Below are 9,516 nucleotides of genomic sequence, written 5' to 3'. Positions count from 1 at the left end.
ATTAACATTATGATCATAGGGTCATTATTCATACACCAAATCAATCTAACAAACAACTCCTGGAAATACAGAATTGATCCGTGAAAGGTGGTATTAGTTAAAACTAATAACAGGGATTATACTAACGCTCCGTTTGTTTCAATAGAAAACCTTTAAAAAAAATAGTTTTTCGTGTTTTCCATTGTTTGGTAGCATAAAAAAAATAAAAAAAAATAAAAAAGAGTCAAAAGAAAACTATCTTTGGTCAATATAAAAAGTATGTCTTATTTTTAGAGATTGTTTTCCATTAAATTTTTTTGGAAAACAACTCTATCTCTCAGCAAGCTAAATAAGGGAAGTTAAAAGGTTATTTTCAACTCATTTAAAGTTGCTACCAAACATTGGAAAATAAGATAGTTTTATAGAAAATGCTTTTTGAAAAATGACTCATTTTCTAGAAAACACCATTGCTAAAACAAACAGAGCGTATCTAACTTTCTTGCCTTTTGTAATTGATTCTTAATTCATCAACACGACGCCGTTTGAGACTTGATTCAAAACCGTTGCTCAATTAACCAAAACTATAAGTTTGAGTCTGAACTTTTAATGGAACTGTGCATTTTCATCAGGTACACTTAAACTCTGTTTTAATCAAATTATGTCGTTTTGTTTGTCTTCTTCAACAAGATGGAGGCCATATAAAGTGAGAAACTCCAAAACACTAGTAGGCATTATAAAAACCGGTCTAATCACAAGTAGATTAAGTCTAATTTTCCCATAATTAAATATTGAAATAGAAAGAAAAAATCAAATATATTGCATGCCACAATTGATGGAATATCGAGTATAATATAATGAGTGGCCCAAAGGATTGTACTTGTAAAGTGGTGGCCTATAATGAAGTATAAGTGCCATTTGAAGAACTTTTATTTTTACAAAGCTTTTTCTTATTACATGGTGTGGGGCCAGAGAACTTATGACCCGACCCACTTTCCATTAGGACCCAGGGCCCGTGCCGAGGAGAGTAGTTGCCGAGGACAAGTAGTGAAAGACCAAATAGCCTAGAGATGCAGCCGAGGATGACCCTGTCCTCGGCAACCCAAGACTTCAAAGGGAAGAGCGACATGTCGTCAAAGGCAGCCTTCAAAGCGCCCCTAGAAGAAAATGCGAGTAAAATGGGACTCATATGGGGGTACGGAGTGGGGGTGGTTCAAGGAAAAGACGTCACCTCCGCATTGAATGCGCCCACAAACTTCCTAGCCATATTAATGGGAAAAGACTCCTGAACAGTGTGGCTTCGGTTATTGCAACTAACAGAAAGTAGGAGGAGGCGGCTGATGGGACAGGTACTCGAGTAGGTACTTGCCTGATGAGACAGGTACTCGAGTAGGTACCTGCCTGATCAACAGATGGAGGATCAGGATCAATCGAGAAGGGTTATATAATGTGAAGGCTTATGCGCCAAAAAGAGGGGGGGCTGAAACCAGAGACCCAAAATAGGGAAAGGAAGAATAGGAACATTAAGCTTCATGGACAAGATCCCTTAGCTCACATCTATGCATCCACCATGAGTACCACGACTAACCGTTGTCCGGTGACTAAGGCCTAGCCTTTCAAGCCCACGCTCTACAAATTATATTGTTTGGGCCTTTAACGTACGAATCCAATACCATCTTGGGGTCGTTACAAATTGAGTCCTTACAATTGGCGCCATCTGTGGGGAAGGCTTGTGCGTTGGCACAGGCGGTGGATCGAGAAAGTCCCTCCATCACTTCCAGTAGCCCGTTGTTGTGCCCTAACATAAAGTTCCACTAGGGGCTACGCTTCGAAGCATCAGTAGCGCGGACGGTTCTAGGGGCTTCCAACATCAGATCAACGTCCCACACCTTGGCCGAGGGGCTAATCCCCCCAAACTTAAAGAAAATTCTAAGTTTTGAACAGAACCAAGGTATTGTATGGTCCTCAGACTCAAACCTATGAGGAAACCAACTACTTAAAAGAAATCTAAGTTTTGGACAGAACCAAGATATTGTATGGTCCTCAGACTCAAACCTATGGGGAAACCAACTACTTAAAAGAAAATTCTAAGTTTTGGACAGAACCAAGGTATTGTATGGTCCTCGGACTCAAACCTGTGGGGAAACCAACTACTTAAAAGAAATCTAAGTTTTGGACAAAACCAAGGTAAACTATTTAAAAGAAATCTAAGTTTTGGACAAAACCAAGGTATTGCATGGTCCTCGGACTCAAACCTATGGGGAAACCAACTACTTAAAAGAAATCTAAGTTTTGGACAGAATCAAGGTATTGCATGGTCTTCGAACTCAAACCTATGGGGGAAACCAACTACTTAAAAGAAATCTAAGTTTTGGACAGTACCAAGGTATTGCATGGTTCTCGGACTCAAACCTATGGGGAAACCAACTACTTAAAAGGAATCTAAGTTTTGGACAGAACCAAGGTATTGCATGGTCCTTGGACACAAACCAATGGGGAAACCAACTACTTAAAAGGAATCTAAGTTTTGGATAGAACCAAGGTATTGTTTAGTCCTCGGACTCAAGCCTATGGGGAAACCGACTACTTAAAGGAAATCTAGATACCAGGCTCGGCCTAACAATACACATGACATCTCGGATGATGCCTATATCTCCCCAGAAGTATGTTCAGACATAAGTTCAACGCCCTATGGACACGGGTAAGTTAGAATTCCGAGATATGATCCCAAATATATCATATGCATAACCATTCATACATGTTAAGATAACTAGTTCAAAAATCATGAGATCCACAACAATAGTAAGTATCGGCAAGGGCAACTAACATGTAATTTAAAGAGAAAAGAATTTCATATATATGGTCAATAAGTTCAACTACAAGCAAACTATAAAGTTTTCAAAACAAAAGGGAAACTAGTAAATAATTAAACTAGAAACAAATATAAAGGTTGGCCAGGACTTCTACTTCTTCAATTTCATTTTGGCCACAATCCACATCCTGGGAAGGCTGAGCAAGACTAGTTTCGGGGCCCTAGGAGACATCCCCTTCTTGGGAAGGCTGAGCAGGATCAATTTCGATGCTCTTGGGGACATTAGTAGGGGAAATGGCCTGTAGGGGCTGAACAAAGATGGCTGGCTCCTCGACACCAGAGATCTGAGCACTGACCATAGGCTCGGCACCCTCTTTAGGCATCTCGGGATTCAGACCTCCAGATGCTTCCATCGCATCATGAGGCTCTCCTCCTTCAGTCGACTCGCCAGGAGGGACGATGATCTGTGCAGCTTCTGACTGAGCAACCCCTGCCTTGTGTGGATTGCTCATAGCCTCGGAGTTGGTGGAGGCAGTCTCACGGATGGCTGGAAGGTAAAATATGCTCTCCGCCTTCCACAAGTCAGACGAAGCTTCCACCCCAGCTCGTTTGAGGGTCTCTTCCCAAACCTGGGAGCAGTATAGCCTGCATACTCCAGGAATTTGAGATTTAAGGGAGGCTTGGGTTTCAACCACCCCCGCCTCGTAACCTTCCTCCTCGGCTTTATCCCTAGCAACCTCGGCCTCAGTTCTAGTAAACTCAGCCTCCTGCTTGGCCCTCACGGCTTCGTCCTTGGCAAATTCCGCCACGCCTTTAGCATTATTTGCCTAGATCAGTTGCTTCTTTAAATCGCTGATCTGCTCTTTAGCAATCTGCAATTGCTCTTCAGCAGCAAGTAGGTGCTTTGTCTGTTCCTCGGCCTGTTTTTGGGCACCAGTCAAACCTGCCGCGGCACTATCCCTGGCTCGGGCAGCCTCCTTTAAGTCCTCCCTAGCCTTCGCGAGGTCAATCTCGGAAGTTTTGAGGGTCCGCGCAGCATCTATGCGTTTGGTGCACTCAACCTCGACGGCCTTACTCTGCCCCTTAACTTCTTCCTTCATCCTATAGGTGGCCTAGATAGCCTGCCAATTGAGACAAGTATATTGTGAATGAAAATCTGAGAGCAAGAATTGATAAAGTCTTAGGTTTCAAGAGTCTTACCATACCCAGGTACCTCTTCGCGCTGAGGAAAACCTCCTGCATCCCCATATTCTTCAACTCTTCCATATCAATAGGAAGCAGCATGGTCCTCCCTAACTCGTCGACCACATAACCGCCATCGCCGTCTCCAAGGTCCCTCATGGACGCGTTCTCCAGCAATGGCTCTCCATGGAGTATTGGGGCGGGAAGCCAAGCACTCGGCGCGGATTGGGCTTCGATCCCTTTCCCTTTGCTTTGGTGCCCAATCTTTAACTGTTTTTGAGCTCGCGGGGTTTCATTCCTCTCTTGAGAGGATTGGGATTTTCCCCCATCCATGGGTTCCTTCCTCTTGGGACTCCGCTTTCTCTTTGAGTCAGCGGGCTCTGGCCGAGGAGGCAGAACTGATTGAGGAAGAGCAAGAAGTTTGGGGTGGGGAGATTGTGGCTGTGACTTAGTAGACGAGGACCTAGTCTGGACAGGCTGAGGCTGAGACGGGGGAGTTGGAACACTGGATTGCGGTTTTCCCTGTGCACCCTTCCCCGGTTGACCCTCGATGAGGTCAAATAAGCTGGTCGGGGGCTTTCTCTTAAGACTCATCTCGGCTCGAGAGGATGCTCCCACTGATAACAGTTTCGTTTCGGACAAGTTTGGGTCACCTAGATCACCAGAAGGATCCTCGGATAGGTCGGCTTGGTCAAATGCCCCAAATCCCTCCTCGAACAGACCCAACTCACTTTCGTCCTCCGCTACCTGATGAGATGGGGAGGAGTCCACCAATGGGATGCCCTCTGGGACAGAAGATCTTTCGGAGATCAAAAACCCTTGTTCGACTACGGTAATTTTCGGAAGCCGAGGATGGTTAGCACTGATCACATGCTTTGGGTCAGCAAATGACTTCTGAATGGGAGCATACCCTAAGATTTTGTGAGCGGCTCTGACTTGACCATCCTCATCATTTACAAAAACTGCCACTTGAAGAACAGTCTCTAAGTCAACCCGGTTAACCAGATGAAAGTGTCGGTGAAAGGCGTTTGGATCTGCAAAAAGAGGCATGTACATGGTTAGTAACCAAACCACATCAAATTAAAATGGCGCAAAGGATTGGCACCCTTTTACTCTCTATACCCCACCTAGTTCTCCCTCCACCATTGGGCATGGAAGGCCATCATGCCATTCCCCAGATACGATAAGAAAGTCCTTGCTCAACCCCTTGTTGGAGTCGGGGAGGCACTGGATTAGCCGAACCCTATCGTCTCTCATCTTCATGTAGTAGGATTTGCCCAATTTTGGAGATTGTAGCACCAATTTACGTCATGATGGGTTAGTCTTAGCCCCATTTTTTCGTTTAAGGCATTCACACAACCTAGAATCCTAAACATATTGGCAGCGCACTGGGTGGGAGCTAATCAGAAATGCCTAAGGTAACTCTTCATTACCGGCCCCATGGGGATTCTCATACCCCCCTCTACGAAGGCGAGAATGGGAATTATCACCTCGCCCATCCTTCTCAGAAGATGCCACTCCCCTATCTTACAATGCCTCAAATTTACATTGGAGGGAATCCTATAATCGGCGATGAACTTTTCCATCGCCTCTTCAGTATCAACCAATTTTCTCAATTTAACCATCTCTAAGAGCTACTAAACAAACTCAGTGGATGACGGGAGAAGGAGAGGAATAAGAGAAAAATAAACCTAGAAAAGAAAAAGCACGAGTTAGTGAAAGCAGAGAACTTACAGAAAAGAGGAAAGATGCCTCGGACAGGCTTTTTGTGCTGGAGATAGACTTGAATTTGGATGAAAGTTTGGATAAACCCAGGATATATGCGTTAGAACTCTTAAGTGCAAAAGTGAAGAGACAAATCAGTTCCAAAAATCATTTATACCTCCCATCGAAAGTAACTGCATGAATTTTCCCGCCCATAAAGGTAAGGAAATCTCCACCGTTAGATCATCATTGCGCCGTTGAACGTGGGATGCACAGAGCCGCCCGCATTTAATGAAGACACATTTCACCTTCCAAAGGCTCCAAGAACATGTCTCGGGCAGATGAAGAGTCTCGAGAACCGATAGGTGACAAGGATTGACAAGCTTTGACAGAGGCCTGATGTCATCAAAACCCTCCTATCCATCCGAGGATCCAGACAGCAGGATTTTGAGGGGCTATTATGGGGCCAGAGAACTTATGACCCGGTCCACTTTCCATTAGGACCCAGGGCCCGTGCCGAGGAGAATAGTTGCCGAGGACAAGTAGTGAAAGACCAAATAACCTAGAGATGCAGCCGAGGATGACCCTATCCTCGGCACCCCAAGACTTCAAAGGAAAGAGCGACATGTCATCAAAGGCAGCCTCCAAAGCACCCCCAGAAGAAAAGGCGAGTAGAATGGGACTCACATAGGAGTACGGAGTGGGGGTGGTTCAAGGTAAAGACGTCACCTCCACATTGAATGCACCCACAAACATCCTAGCTATATTAATGGGAAAAGACTTCTGAACAGTGTGGTTTGGGTTATTGCAACTAACAGAAAGTAGGGGGAGGCGGCTGATGAGACAAGTACTCGAGTAGGTACCTGCCTGATCAACAGATGGAAGGTTAGGATCAACCGAGAAGGGCTATATAATGTGAAGGTTTATGCGCCAAAAAGAGTGGGGGGCTGAAACCAGAGACCCAAAATAGGGAAAGGAAGAATAGGAACATTAAGCTTCATGGACAAGATCCACGGATAACCTTAGCTCACCTCTATGCGTCCACCATGAGTACCACAACTAACCACTGTCCGGTGACCAAGGCCTAGCCTTTCAAGCCCACGCTCTACAAATTATATTGTTTGGGCCTTTAACGTACGAATCCAATACCATCTTGGGGTCGTTACAAATTGAGTCCTTACACACGGCGAAAAGGGAACATTGGGTTGTCAAAAAATACTCATTCTTTCTCATATGCCTTCTTTTCCCACCTCTTCTAATCTAAGTTTTATCAATCAATGTAACGAGTGTAGAGGATAAGTCTTTTTTGGTAAGGAAGAAAATATTGATGACGATATCCTTAACTTATGTGTTTCAACTAGTCATGGTTTTCAAAATCATCTTGGAGGATTTCCTTTCAATTTAGTGAAGTTAGATAAGTTGCAACTCGATTATCCAGATTAACCAAGTTCAACATATTCGAGTTAAGAGGGAGGCATTGCTATTAACAAGTTACTAGTATTATATTATGAGATGGATTCAAGTTACACCTGGTGTAATTCTTTAAAGTTACACATTTTCTAAACTATTAGATTTAAGTAGATCTAACAGTTAAAAAAAGATACACATTAATGCTAATATTCTTTATTTATGTCATTCCATACTTATCTCTAAACCCAAAAAAAGGTATATGTATTCTCCTCCACTACAGTGTGTCTCACTCTCTCTCTCTCTCTCTCAAAAAAAAAAAAAAAAAAAAAAGCCACAACCACCAGTTGCATTTCATTCTTCTCAAATCATTTTGCACTCTTGTCCTCTTTTCTTTTTCTTTTTTTTTTTTTTCTTTTTTTGACATGTGTATTTTATCTTTGGATGAAAATACAATTTTGTTGATCGATTTCTATAAGCAAAAGAGTCCTAAATCAAGGTAATAGGTAGGCTGCGAATGCATTATAAAACAACATGTTGACAATGTTTAATTGAAAGCCATCCTTGGAGACAACGTTTTGGCAAAATTGTTAATAGACTTCCTCCAAAACATTTTTATCATTCTTCTAATAGATTGCTTCTCCAATATAAAATTTTATCCAATTTCCATGCCATTTAAATACTACAATTTGAATCACAAAATTTAAATAAATAAATAAAAGCATTTTAAAAATTGGATTCTAAAATGAGAATAATTATTATTTTGAATGGTAGTAGGTATGAGAGTATCGGACATCTTGCATTTTACATGGTGGGATGCATGTGTGTATATTTAAATTGTATAAGTCTATGCATTTGAGTACAAGTAATAGGTACTTTATCACATGATGTTTTACTAGTGAAAACCTTAATAAAGTTGAAGGAAAACCAGTCATGATTGGATATGATGTCCTTGTTACAGGAGAGCAAAAAAAAAAAAAAAAACCATGTACTTAAACCATATTTTGAGAGAGTATGCTTACTATTAAACCTTACGAGGATCGATTTCTTGTGACTTAAGAGAGGTTATTTTGAGAGAGAGTGTTTACTGCTAAAGTTTTCAAGGCATTCGTACTTCTTGGATCTGTTAGGACTTAGGAAAGGTTATTTTGAGAGAATATGTTTACGGTTGAATCTTATGAGCCATTCACACTTATTGGATTTGTTAGGACTTCTTGGCTAATCGGTAAAAGAATTTTTTTTGCATTTTTTTTGATAAAAAAGTTACCACCAAACTTAGCATCTATTGTGTATCTCTGTTTCTATTTATTTTTAATAAAAAAAAAAAGGTTGCAAATTATCATTTAAATTTATGCATGATTGTCTCCCATTTGGATATTGATTGGTAGAGTAGTGTTGCCTCTACTCGTCTTTCAATTGATGGAATATACAATCATCACATCAGCATATCACTTGGTAGAGTATACGTATGTTGCTATCGACAATTTGGCCCTCGAGGTGGAACCCTAGAGAAGAGGAGGAGAGAGCTAGAGAGAGACGTACTGTAGTGGAGAGAGAGAGAGAGAGAGAGAGAGAGAGAGAGATAGATATACTTTTTTTTGGGTTTAGAGATAAGTATGGAATGACATAAATAAAGGATAATAAATGAGATCAATAAAAATATTAGAATTAATGAGTATCTTCTTTTAACCATTGAATCTACTTAAATCCAATGGTTCATAAATTGTGTAACCCATTAGAGTTTCACCAGGTATAACTTGAACACATCTTTTATATTATAGTTTAATTTGAATGATATTCCTCTTTTACCTACACACACACACACACACAAAAAAAAGAATACAAATCATCTATTCTATTTTTTGTTTTTCACTTTATACTTTACCAATTGTGATATGCCATTTGTTTGAATTGTTTTTCCTTTTAAACTTTGGTCATTTTATAGGGAAAATAAAAAGAAAACACTTGGCAAGTTTTAAATTGAATGCAAATAAATTGTCCTACCTTTTGTATTCCCATTAATACTAACACCAATTGTGGTATACGGTATACTATTTATTTAGCTTTTTAAAATTTTAAACTTTGGTTATTTTATAATTTAAAAAAAAAAAAAATTAAGGTTGCATTTGCACATTTGAATTTAAATTTTAAAGTGATGGATTTGAAATGCCTTATTTTCAAATCTATAAATATTTAAGTATGTCATTTCTAAAATTCTATAAGGCCATAGGCTAAGAATTTATTTCAAATTTAATGATTTTAAGGTTTAAAATTTTTGGCAGATTTAGTAAATCCAAATCCTTGATGCTTTGTAAACTATCCAAGTAAGGTATTTAGATTTTAATTTCCAAAATCTAAATCCATATACTCAAATTCAGACATCTAAATACACCATAAAAGAATACTAGAAGTTTATAACTATAGAGGATTTGTAT

The sequence above is a fragment of the Quercus lobata genome, chromosome 5 (genome assembly GCF_001633185.2).
Source record: "Quercus lobata isolate SW786 chromosome 5, ValleyOak3.0 Primary Assembly, whole genome shotgun sequence".
In the NCBI taxonomy this organism is placed as follows: domain Eukaryota; kingdom Viridiplantae; phylum Streptophyta; class Magnoliopsida; order Fagales; family Fagaceae; genus Quercus; species Quercus lobata.
This window is presented reverse-complemented; position numbering follows the sequence as displayed.